The sequence below is a fragment of the Sceloporus undulatus genome, chromosome 5, assembly GCF_019175285.1.
Source record: "Sceloporus undulatus isolate JIND9_A2432 ecotype Alabama chromosome 5, SceUnd_v1.1, whole genome shotgun sequence".
NCBI lineage: Eukaryota > Metazoa > Chordata > Lepidosauria > Squamata > Phrynosomatidae > Sceloporus > Sceloporus undulatus.
Window position 1 is genome coordinate 105676858 of NC_056526.1, and position 12498 is coordinate 105689355.

General features: G+C 43.3%; 1 long non-coding RNA gene across 2 annotated transcripts in view; it reads left to right on the forward strand.

The window, feature by feature from the left end:
- The first annotated feature begins 1620 nt into the window (after positions 1–1620).
- Positions 1621–12498, forward strand: part of LOC121931194 — a 972450-nt gene continuing 961572 nt past the window's right edge. For both annotated transcript variants that reach the window (XR_006104094.1, XR_006104093.1), the window contains exon 1: positions 1621–1801. This is a non-coding gene — a long non-coding RNA (uncharacterized LOC121931194). The remainder of the gene's footprint in view (positions 1802–12498) is intronic.

Sequence of the window (12498 nt, forward strand, 5' to 3'; positions counted from 1 at the left end):
AAGTACCTCCATTTTATCTGGATTCAACTTGAGCTTGTTTTTCCTCATCCAGTCCATTACTGCTTCAAGACAGCAACTGAGAGGACAGATGCCATCTGTCATTGAAACTGTTGACCGAGGCATGGAGAAATATCTTTGGGTGTCATCAGTGTACAATAACCACCAGTCTAGCTTTGACTGGGAGAGGTCTCCAATCAAATTAAGCTTCCTGAAACCCTCCTCATGGCTGGTAAATATGAACAGCTGAAGCTATGCACCTATTAGAGCCACCAGTTTGGTTGGCTTCATTAGAGGGAGGAAACCTTGCTTCCAGAAACATGAGTATTCCTTTATCCCAAAGACTATCCAGACTGGGAATATCTAAGCTCAGCATCCCATCACTCACTACAAGGTGAAGCAAAAGTTTTGGTTCTAAAAATTCTGGAAACCATTTGCAACCTCACTCTTTTCTTTTTGGGCACTATAAACATTGCAGAATAAATTGTTTTCTTTCCAGTATATCAAGTGAAGCTTCATGAAACCCTTCTCATGGCTGTTAGATATGAACGGCTGAAGCTATGCACCTATTAGAACCACCAGTTCTAGGAATACCTATCAGTGCAAAAATGTACAGCCAAATTTCACTCCTAGGAGCTTGAAGACACCATGCAAATGTTGAAAGGGCTTTCCCCCTTAATTTTAACCCAATGGAAAAACGAAAGGATTAATTTAAATGTAGATTCTTCAAGGGTTTGTTGCTGACAAAGTACAATTTGAAGCATTTAGAGTGTCCTACAAATATCTATCAATTCAGAAAGGTACAGCCATAATTCACTCCCAAAAGCTTGAGGACACCATGCAAACGTTGAAGACCCTTCCCTCCCCCATTTTAAGCCTGATGGACAAATGAAAGGGTTAATTTAAATGTAGATTCTCTCGAGGGTATATTGCTAATAAGGGACAATTTTAAGCCTTTGGCCTGTCATAGGAATATCTATCAATGCAAAAAATTTGCAATCATATTTGATTCCCAGGAGCTCCATGACTTCCATTGTGATGCGCTTATTGTTCTATGGCAGTTAAGGCTGTCACAGGGTGCCCAGGATGAGGCAGTTCACTGTCGATATGTGTCAAGAAAAGGCAACTAATGGCTGGTTATTTCAAATCTTCATTATTTTAACCGCCCTTCTGAGAAGGGAAGCACGGTTTGCGGGATTTTCAACCTCAGGTAACAACTTGTCTTCAGTGGCACGGTTATATTTGCTCAAGGGAATGGAGGAGGAAATTTAGTGTTTAGCAAATCTCTTGGGTCAGCCTTGGCGGGACAAGGCTGACCCAAGAGATTTGATCCATTCAAGAGAGTGGGCCAATTGGTTTAAAGGAAGAGGAAATGCTGGTAGGAGAGAATGGATTCATCTTGGAAGATGAGAAGATCCAGAGGGAATGATCTAAGAAAGTCTAGAGGGAACCATCCATGAAGAGTCAGACCCCAAATGTCTCACTGCGTCTCAACTGCAGCTGTAGAAATTTGAGCAGATTTGGATAGATAAAGCACGTTTCCACATTTCTGCCAAACCCTTTTCTTTCTTATTTACTGCCACTGTGACCCATGAGTCCTTTCTTTTGGAGTCACTTCTTCCAAACCAGCTGCAAAGTCTGGTTTGCTTGCTGGTTTGCACAACTTAAGAAATGACTCCAGGCAAGTGAAGCTGCATGAAACTCTCCTTATGGCCACAAGATTCGAATGGCTGAAGCTGTGCACCTTCAGATTCTCTAGTTGGGTTGGCATCATCACCAGGGAAGGAACTTTGCTCCCAGAAATGTGAGTAGCTACTGTCTAATTGTTTATTTTAAAGTATGCTGTAGATTGTGTATTGTTTAATTGGTTTTTTGGGGGGATGGGGGGGGATACTGGGATCTGGGATTGTACTGTTTTAACTGGTAAGCTGCCCCGGTTGTCTCAGACAGAGAAGCAGGAAAGAAACACAATTTTTAATTATTTATTATTAGAACAGTAAGTGTACTAATAATACTAATTAGTAATTAGTATTAGTAATACTAATTACTAATTAGTAAAGCTCCCTTCCGCAACTTTCAGCATATGTTGAAGACGTGGCACAATGTAATAAATGGCACCTCTCATAAGCACCTTTAAAAAAACCCTGCCAAGGGCCACCACCCTACGTGCCAAATTTAGGTGGCCTATAATCTCCTGAAACTCCCTTAGAGTTGCCTTTCGAAGAGAAGAAAAATTATGGACACCGAGCCTTAGGTCAAGTAGTTTGTCATCTGGGAGCCTACAACATTGATTGACCGTGTCAATCGGTATGTCCAAAAAAGTAAGTTGGCTGCATGGACCCTCTGTCTTTTCTCATGCTAAGGAAACACTCAGATCACCTGCTAATGTTTCAAAACACTGAAGTAATTAGAGACATTTACCAGAACCAGAACCTCCAGTAAAGAGGAAGTCATTTAAATAATGTACAGTATTACCCCGTTTAATCTCGACTTATACTTAACTGCCCATTCCAAGACTGTCGCAGTGACCAAGGATGGCATCTCTGCTCTAGAAGCCTGCTTTGGGTCGGTAATGGGCTGGATAAAGGAAAACAAACTCAGGCTGAATCCAGGGAAAACAGAGGTACTCACGATAGGTACCATAAGTCCAGGGACGGAGATTTGTCAACCAGTCCTGGATGGGGTTAAAGTTCCCCTAAAGGACAAAGTTCTCAGTTCGAGAGTACTCCTTGATCCATCCCTGCAGTTGTCATCTCATATAGATGCGACAGCCAGGAGTGGTTGGTATCAACTTCGGTTGATACACCAACTGCGTCCCTACCTGGACTGAAAGGACCTTGAAGAAGCGGTACCTGCTCTACTCTAATCTCTCGTTTACAGTTCTGTAATGCGATCTACTTGGGGCTACCCTTGTACCAAGTCCGGAAGCTTCAATTGGTATAAAATGAGGCATCCAGATTGGTCACCGGTACATCTAGTTTTGACTATATAACACCAGTATTAAACTCTCTCCACTGGCTGCCAATTACCTTCCGGGCACAAGACAAGGCATTGGTTATTACCTTTAAAGCCCTACATGGCTCAGGCCCGAGTTACTTGCGGGAACGCCTCTGTCTACACAATCCGCACCGCACTCTCAGGACATCAGGGAAGTACTTATTGGAACATCATAGTACCAGGTTAATAACAACTTCCCACAGGGTGTTTACAGCAGCATTCCCAAAATTATGGAATGGCCTGTCAGAAGAGATCCATTGCATTACCACCCTAGAGGCCTTCAAGAAAGCACTCAAAAGAAATCTCTTCCAACAGGCTTATCCACCAGATTCTATGTAAAAGTCAATGACAATAGCTCACACTCAACTTTGACCACTGATTACTGATAAATTGATTTTAGAGTACTAATAGGAATTCCTAAATTCAATATAAGTGTTTTATTGATTGTATTAATATTTTGTACTATTGTGTATTACTCTGTATTATTTTATTGCTGTAATCCCGCCTCGATCTTTGGAGAGGCGGGAAATACAAATATACTCTATTATTATTGTTGTTGTTGTTGTTGTTGTTGTTGTAAAAATTTCAAACATAGAACACGATACTGAGCATCCCATGGGAAGTGCTCAGTTCATATAAAACTCCCCATCAAAACGAAAACCTAACAATTCAAAATCGTTAGGGTGCACCAGCAACAGTCTAAAGGCAGATTCAATATCACACTTTGTCAGCTCAGCCCCTATGTCGTGTTTCCTTACTTCTTTCATGGCCATATCAAAAGAAGTATATCGCATGGTAGCCAATTCGTGTGGAATGGCTTAATTAACTGAGTCTCACATAGGGTAAGATAAATGATGTGTAATCCTGAATTCTCCTGGTGTCTTCTTAGGCACTATCCCCAAAGGAGAGACCCTCAAAGTTGGGACAGGAGGTTTGCAAAAGGAACCAGTCACCCTATCCTTGGAAACCTCCTTTGCTATCTTTAGTCTCACTATGTCCTCCATACCCCTAACTGACCTCAAGTTGGATGCCATGAAGGGGCGTCAAATGCTGCAAAGAGGGATCTTAAAACCACCAGTGACACCCGCTAACAAAAACAAAGCTGCCACCCTAACAGGATAGTGACTTAACTAAATAGAGAGGGTATCCAAATTTATGGGACTAGGTCCCTTTTGCAGGAGGGCTGGCAGAGCCTGCCACCTTTTAGGAACCTGGTCCTTCTTGGCAGACTGCCCATGTCCTCGAGTGCAGATTTTGAATGAGTGATTACCCCCACACAAAATCCCTACAAGCCTATTGCAGAATCCCTACAAGCCAAACTCCCAGCATAAAAACTTCTGCTGCTCTCCTGGTGTCCCTGAATCACGAAAGGAAGGAATGTAACCAGCCCTTTCTGCTTCTAATGACTGTACTGCAGCAAATGCTTTCCCCCCATGGAGGTTTATCATCACTGTCATTATCAGAGTGAACAAGCTGAACCCACTTGGATGAGGCCTTTTTAGCCAGACCTTTGCCTTTATTGCCTACAAATCCCTTCTTTGGAGCCATAATGCAAAATGTCAATAAAAGTAAACAACATCCACAGCTATGAAACAATTAGGTAATATAGAAGCACAGCCCTCTCAATAGGATACTAATGACCAAATAACTGTCTCACAAAGAAATGGGAGAGAAATTGAATAAAAGTTAAAATCAGACCCCCATCGAAAAACCATCGGGGATAGACCCTGCTTAGCAGAACAAAAAACAACAACCTGAACACACACAAAATAGCCACATGTCACAAAATGACTGCCTAAGAACCAGTTAGCCCCTAAACTTATCTTTGCATACAAGCCCAACTGTAATAACAAAATATAGAAACAACAAAATACAGTGTCCCACGCTATAGGCGGGTGCCCCATACGTGGTTTCCTGTTTACGCAGAAGCCACGCGATGGGAGAGAGAATGGCGTGCAAGCCCGCGGCACTCACACTCTCCCATGCCGCAAGCACGATCCCCATTCAATCAAATGGGACTCAAGCTTACACATTTTTTGGCTTACCGGGGGGAGGGGGGTCTGAAAAGGATCCCCGGGGTAAGCCAAGGGACCAAAGTATACAAATATAGAAATTTCAGAATTTAGAAATAATACTGGATCCAGAACATTTGAGAATGACAGACAATATCTTAACAGAAGCTCAAAATAAACAACCTTGAACCACTCTGCTCTTCCTCCTTATCTGAGCCAAAAAGACTGGACCGAACGTCAGAAGCCAGCAAGGCTGAGGAACTCGCAAAACAAGCAAGTGCTCCCTCACTTCATGGCAACGCAAATGAGACAAGGAAAGGAGCAAAAGCTGAGGTGCCCACAGCTCCAGCAGCTCTCTCCCTGCTCCGGCCAAGTCATAGCAAGCAACGGGAACCGCGCTGGTATCCATAGCAAACACGAGGCTCAAGCCGGACTCTCATAGACATCAGCCCTGCTAGGACTCCCTTGCCTCATTGCAAAGCAAGCAAGGTGATAAACAAAGCCAGCCAGCTGCTCAGGGATGACAACCTCAAGCTGAATGAAAGGTGCCCAGGCCGAGGACGCATCAACAGGCTGTCTCCACACCCCAACCGATTCAGGACAACAAAGGAGAGTTGTGCCGGCATCCGAAGTATGCTGCCCGACCTGAACAAGGCCTTCCTCGGTCAAGGTCAGGAATGTACTCTGGACAGGAGCAGGCAGACGAGGCCTCCCTGCACCAGCGTTTGAAGCAACTGACAGGGGGTTGAGCGGGTGAGCCTCAAACAGGTTAAACCCGGCCCCACCTCTTCTAATGGCCCGCGGAGTGCGGTTTTTTATTTAAATTGCTGGTCTCTCCAATGAGAGGCCAGCAAAGCCTCCTCCCCAGACCACCGGAGAATTCCCAGTAACTAATCTGGCTGCTGTCTTTTGTAGTAATTGGAGTTTCCAGACTAGGCACAAGGGTAGAGCACATTACCGAAATCAAGTCATGAGGTTACCAGTGCATGTACTACAGTTTCTACGTTCCTTACTTCTCGTGTATCATTTGGTGTATCAGCCAAAGCTGATAACAGGCGCTCCTGATACCGCTGCATTCACCTGGATTGTCATGTGAAGTGAGGGATCTAACAGCACCCCCAGACTGTGAGCACAGTCCTTTGGGGAGAGTGTGACCCCATCTAGGACTGGAGGTTGCAACCCAATACCTAGTTTGCGGGGCCCTACTGCAAGTACCTCTGTTTTGTCTGGATTCAACTTGAGCTTGTTTTTCCTTATCCAGTCCATTACTGCTTCAAGACACCGATTGAGAGGAGATATGCTATCTGTCATCGAAGCTGTTGACCGAGGCATGGAGAAGTATATTTGGGTGTCATCAGCGTACAATAACCATATCCAGCTTTGGCTGGACTTCATGCCAGTAAAAATACATTTCCACATTTCTTCAAAACTGTCTTCCTTCTTATAACCCTGGTGATCTTCCCAACCACAACTCCTTTCCTTTCAGTTTACTTCTTCCAACAAGCTATGAAGCCTGGTTTGCTTGGTGGTTGGCATAACTAAGAGAGGACTCCAATCAAGTGAAGCTTCATGAAACCCTCCTCACGGCTGGTAGATATGAACAGCTGAAGCTGTGCACCTATTGGAGCCACCAGTTTGGTTGGTTTCATTACAGGGAGGAAACCTTGCTTCCAGAAACATGAGTATTCCTTAATCCCAAAGGCTATCCAGGTAGACTTAGTCCTCCAGGTGAGTATTCTCCACTTTACTTCTACTCCCAGACACCTTCCTTCAGGTTTTCTGCAAACCAACACCCGTGAAGTGATGCCTCTTCACCTCCATCTTATAGACTTGGGTGACAACAGAAGGACTGAAGTTCCTAAATGCAAGAAAGCTGGGAATATCTAAGCACAGCATCCCATCATTCACTACAAGGTGAAGCAAAAGTTTTGGTTCTAAAAATTCTGGAAGAACATTTAAGAATGATTGAAAAGAATGACCTCTTTCTCTCCATCTTGCAGACTTGGGTGAGAACAGAAGGACTGAAGTATATACAAGAAGGACTTAGTATACAATAAAGTTGGAAATGTCTGACTACAGCATCTCATCAGGTCAATGAGAAGAGGTCATAGAGAAAGCACATGAATTCATGGTAACATCTCAAAAGGGGTCTAATTTAAAGGAATGGATCAGAAGGTAAGTGATGTACAAGAATCAAATGTCCGAATGCAGAACATTGAACAACGTGTCAATAGAAGTAGACTTCAAGGATACTGTCACAAGGTACGTGATGGTTATAAAACTTCTGGAAGCAACTTGCAACCTCATCCTTTTCTTTCCAGGCTCTTTAAACATAGCATAATAAAGTGTTTTCTTTCCAGCATATCAGGCTCCTGAAAGCGAATGAGCCAAAGTCATTGTGAAAGCTCAAGAATTCATGTAAACATCTCAATAAAAGTCAATTTCAGAAGGAAGGAAGGAAGGAAGGAAGGAAGGAAGGAAGGAAGGAAGGAAGGCTGGCTATGTCATCTCTGATTACTAGAGCCAGGAAGGGATGCCCCAGGAGAATTTCGCTCCCAGAAACGTGAGTTTTCCTTTATCCCAAAGATGACGACATTCCAGGTGGATTCAGTCCTCCAGGTGAGTATTCTCCACTTCACTTCACATTCCACCCCGCTTCCTCCATTTTTTCCTGTAAAGCAACAGCTGTGCATCGATGCTTCTCCTCCTCCATCTTGCCTACTTGAATACTCAGAAGAACTGAAGCTCCAATATCTAAAAAAGCTGAGGATATGTGGGCGCAGCATCCCATCATGCACAACAAGGTGAAACAAAAGTTTTGATCCTAAAATTTCTGGAAGCCATCTGCAATTTCACCCTTTTCTTTTCATACACCATCAACATTTTCATTGCTGTATATCAGGTTCCTGCAGATAGATGAGGAGAGGTCATCGAGAAAGCCCATTAATTGATACAAACATCTCAGCAGAAGTTAACTTCAAAGAAACTAAGACAAGTGATGGAGAAGGATGAAACCTGTGAATGCAGAACATTTAAGAAGGATGGAGAACATCTCAACAGAATTTAACTTCAAGGAAACTGTCACAAGGTAAGTGATGTCCAGAAATGGACCCTGTCGATGCAGAAAAAGGCATGAGCCTTAAGGTAAGAAGGAATAAGTTTGGCCTGAGCAGGAGCTGGCGGGTTGGTGGTCTGTGGTCCTTGCTGACATGCCCAGGGTAGCACTGGCCGCCACTTTTGGGGTCGGGAAGGGATTTTCCTCCAGGGCAGATTGGCCTGAGATCCTGGAGGTTTTTCGCCTTCTTCTGGGCATCCAGCAGCGTCCACCTGTTAGGATGTTTGAAAAATTAATGTATTTTGTTCCTGTTGTTGTTAACTGCCTTCAAGTTGATATTGACTCAGGGTAACCTTATGGAGGAAACATGCTCCAAGCCCCTCCATCCTCAACCACTCTGCACATTCTTTTAGGCTCTGAGCTGTAGCCTCTTTAACTGAGTCTATCCATCTGGTATGTGGTCCTGCCCTCTACCATTGTCCTAACCTCTACCATTCCAAGCATTATTGCCTTCTCTGTTATGGTCACGTTATGGAAAGGCTTCTAGAGAGGGTTCAGACTTGGTATGTTCCCATATCCATGTCTTCCTGTCCATCCATGGTATCCTCAGCATTCCTCTCCAGAACAAGCTCTTAAATGAGTTGGTTTTCTTTTTATCAGCTCACTTCACTATCCATTCCCCAGATTCCTACAGGATGATGGCAAAGATAATACTTTAGTGTTTATTGTTCTAGCTTTGCATTTGATGCTCTTGTCTAGTTCCTTCATAGCTGCCCTTCCCAGTCCTAGTCTTCTTCTGATTCCTTGGATGCAATCTCCGCTCTGATTGTAGATGGATCCAGGCTATGAGAGTTTATGTCAAACCTGAGTGATCCTTACTGTTGTAAAAACCTGCCAAGCTAAACTCAGCAGAGAACAACAAGCCTCTGAAAGAAAATTAATGAAAGATATACATAGGGGATTTTGAAATATGAATTCCACTTTCAAAAGGAATAAATGCTACAAGGTCTTCAGAGACCCAAATAAGAAATCTCTTACCATTTGGAAATGGAATATAGTAAGACAATGAATATTGTTCACTGCAAAACGATAGTTCAGTAAGTGTGTCCAGTAAGAGCTGATCCATTTTTTAAAAAACCCTGCTTCCTAAAATACCATTAGATCCAGTAGCAGCACTGTTTATTAAATTTAAAAGAAAATTCAGAAGAAACATTACGCTGTCCAGACAGAATGGCTTTTCCTTGATGATGACGATGGACTCTGGAATATGCCAGCATGTCTTCTACTTGGAGAGATGGAAGGAGGGAGCTTCAGCATTGGTTAGCATAAGGAAGGCTCTTGTCGACATGCCCAGGGTAGCACTGGCCGCCACTTTTGGGGCCGGGAAGGAATTTTCCTCCAGGGCAGATTGGCCTGAGATCCTGGAGGTTTTTCGCCTTCCTCTGGGCATCCGGCAGGGGCTACCTGTTAGGCTCTTTGGGAGATTCATAGGAATCAAGTTAAACTTATAATTTTAAAACTGGCCAAACTGAACTTGGCAAATAGACATAACAACCATAATGCAAAATTAATAAAAATCAGAATCTTGGACATAGTTCTGTCTCTTTCTCTTTTGTTTCTTCATTTTGGTGTTTACAAATACGGTACAGTTGGTTGTGTTTCTCTTGGAGTATCAAGTTCAGAGAGAACAGCATTTGCCTTCTATTTAGGTAAAATTTTATGTCACTTCAGAAACCATAGGGCTCTCCATCTGTTAATTTTTTTACATAATTTGGAGGCAGTCATTCCTAGAGAAAAACCTGTAGATGAGCATAGTTCAGGTGTTTAATCCCTTCACATGGAGTCCTTTCACGCTACGCAGTTACAAGACTATGATTCCACGGGAATTGCATGGCTCCATCCAATGGACTATTATCCTTGCCTGCTGAGGATCACTCCAGTGGATGAATCCAGTGGGGCGAAAAAATTCAGCACCCTCATGGCCCCAGGTTAACAATATTTAGGCAGAGGACTGGACAAATGCATGTCCTTGTTTTGGGGAGGGAAGGAATTTGGGATCCCTGGAGCTGGAAACTGAAAAGCCCATGATGTGACTCTCCAGGCAACAGCTCTTCCAATTTCCCTGCTTCCTTAGCGGAACAGGTATTCCAGCCGTGATTGTGGAAGAAGATGGCTTCATGAGAGTTTATCACATGGGATGAATCCCGTGCAGAAACTAAATTTAAACTGGAAACAACCTGCATTTGCACCATGTTTTTCAGATGTTTGCATGAAAGAGAAATGATGTGAAAATAACCCGAAGACAAAGTCGTCAAGACCAGCTCCTTTTTACTTTCACTAAATTCCAAAAGTACAAAGGAGCTTTCCATTTCGATTATTTTTGTGTTATTTCTCTTTCATGCCAACACATCTGACAAACAACGCCCAGATTTTAAAATCCCATTTCTGCATGGGATTTTACCATTTTGCCCTCTGTATGATAAACTACATAGTTGTTAATTTTTTTAAAAAATCCTTCATGTGGCTTTGGGTGGTAGTGACATCTTGATCACCTTCTTGGACACCTCCTGGGGAGACAGCCATGGATGTTTCCTCACCTTGGTACCCACTGCTTTGCCAGAGATCGCATAGAACCTCCCAGAAGCAATTTTGGTAATGAATGAAGGAAAGAAAGATGATGCACAGTGGCGAACAATAAAGTCCAACTTCAGTCCTTGCCTGCCTGCCCACCTGCCCTTCCTCTGGATAGAGGTTTTCAATCTTTCTGGAAACTGACACAATGGTGGCAGGAGCAGCCCATAAGGGTTATGCTATTTTCTCCACAGATGGCAAGAATGCAATGGGAGTATGGGTTGGGACCTTTCCATGTACCCTTTGATCTATGGGGTCTAATGCATCCTGGTCCATATGGATTCCAACAAGCAAAGTTCCTTCTAAGCTGCTAACATAACGGATGAAAGGAACTGGGAAAGAGCGGGAAGACCTGGAACTTATATAGAGGGTGGGTGGAGCTACTGCCAAAAAGTCCTCTCTAGTGATTCCTGAAGTTTCCAAAGCTGCACAGGTACAGAATAACCCATTTGTGTGAATCACAGAGACCACAAGGAAGAAGTACAGTTTCCAGAACTCCCTAACATTGAGCCAGGGCAATTAAAGAGGTCTCAAAACGGATTATTTCTGCAATCTGTTTTGGCCCTATATTTCAAAGGAAGGAACTGGCCAAACCACCCCTGAGTATGCCTTGCCTAAGAAAACCAGTATAACCAATAACTGAAACATTCAGCTGTGTATCATCCACCAGCAGTTGCAATTAGATACGCAAGTATTTTATTGTTTTAAAAAATCATGATCCAATAGTGGCTTAAACAGGGTTTGAAGTGGCTGAATGGACCAAGCTTCTGGATGTGGCAAATCTCTAGTGGTCAGAATCTCTGCTTTGTGGGACTTAGGGCTAGTTACTTATTATCTCTGGTAGGCAGAAAACAAGAGTCCAGAGATGGTTAGTAATATATAATAAGGAAAAAAATTGGAGTATTATTTCACAAAAATAAATATCCATTAGAAGGATTGGAGGCCTGAGTGCCAAACTGCACACATTTATGGTATTGGACCAGGCTGACAACATCATTAGACAGTCCCTTCAACTGGCAGATTGGTATCATTAAATTTTATGCCAATTGAATGTTTTCACTGCAACGTGGAAAATGTATTTGGTTAGTTTTAATAATCAGGAGATCACTAAACCCCAAATCATTTACTCACTGGCTCACTTAATAGTGAGTAGATCTTTATACTTACGTTCTCTGCAGTAAAATGAAAAGCCACCCAAAGTTGATGGGAGGGAGGTTGATTGTGGGGGAATGCGTAATCCATTGACAAAAGTAAAAACAAAGACAACACAACACTGATGTCCGGTGTTCAGAATGGGGGGCGTGTTGATATTCCTTCTGGACAGAAGGTTGAAATGTAGGATGTGACCTAGAAAAGGAGGGCAACTGGCCAACCTAAATGTGTTTTCTCTCCGGGAAAGCTGCCAAGACTGCTGATAATCGCTCACAAGGAGTGACAAAGATCACAGAAAGTACAGTTTCAAAGTACCAAGTCAGTGTCCAATAGAGAATGGTGAGGCAGTCCAAAGGTCAAGGGTTCTGGCAAGGCAGGTTTAGCAAGGCAGTCCAAAAGTCAAGGGTTCCAGGGAGTCCAGATCAGTCAGCAGTCCAAGAGTCAAGACTTCAGGCCAAGAAGACAAAGGAAGTCAGAGAAACGTGCTTTCGCCAGGAAGCTCAGATAGTCTTGGACAAGGGAACTCAGCGTCCTGCACCTGTTTATATTTCCCAGATCATGATCACAGTCTCCGTGACCAGCGGCAGCAGGCGCTTTCAGACCTTCACTGGGTAAAGGTAGGTATCTCAGCATCTTGCTCGTCCATATCTTCTG